The following is a 793-nucleotide window of genomic DNA, read 5'->3' on the forward strand; positions in this document are numbered from 1 at the left end:
AAACCAAATTTTTTGTTTTTTTTAGTAAAAAAACCATTTTTTTTTAAAAATCAGTTATTTTTTAAAATCAATTTTTATTTTTATAACTAATTAAAAATCAATTTTTTTAATTTTTTAGTCAGTTAATAATCAATTTTATCATATAAAATTAATTTGGTTAATTAACTAAAATTAATTTTTTGGTTAAATAAAAAATAAATTTAATTTTTAAATTAACTAAATCATGTAAATCCCTACTGATACATTCTTGTTTTTGTTATTGGTTTTTTTATTTTGATATTAGTACTTTAAAATGTTCTATAAATATTCGTTATTTGTTGAGAAAAATAATAATAACCACCTAACAGACTTAAAAAAATATCATTAAAGATAGTAATAAAAAAACAGTAAAACCGAATAAAATATTCTAAACTAAACTTATATAGACCACTTTACTAGTAAATTATGAACTCTAACTACTGGTTAGTCTTTTAGAATCTGTGTCTTATATATATATATATACAGTGGTGGAGCTTAGTTCAGACAAGGGGTGGCCATGGCCCCCCCAAACTTTTTATAAAAAACTTAGTAGTACTTTTTCAAAAGATAAAAAATAGTTCACTTGACTTAAATACTTTACTATAATTTAAAGTATCTAATAAGTTCAATAAACAACACTCTCTCTATCTTTAGGTTCAAATATAAAAAATTAGATATCTTTTATTTATTTAATTTAATATTATTTTATATTTTACTATTTATTTAATTTAATTTTTTATATGATAAAAAATAATAGAATATTCAATAAGTATTA

Source organism: Arachis ipaensis, chromosome B10 (genome assembly GCF_000816755.2).
Source record: "Arachis ipaensis cultivar K30076 chromosome B10, Araip1.1, whole genome shotgun sequence".
Classification (NCBI taxonomy): domain Eukaryota; kingdom Viridiplantae; phylum Streptophyta; class Magnoliopsida; order Fabales; family Fabaceae; genus Arachis; species Arachis ipaensis.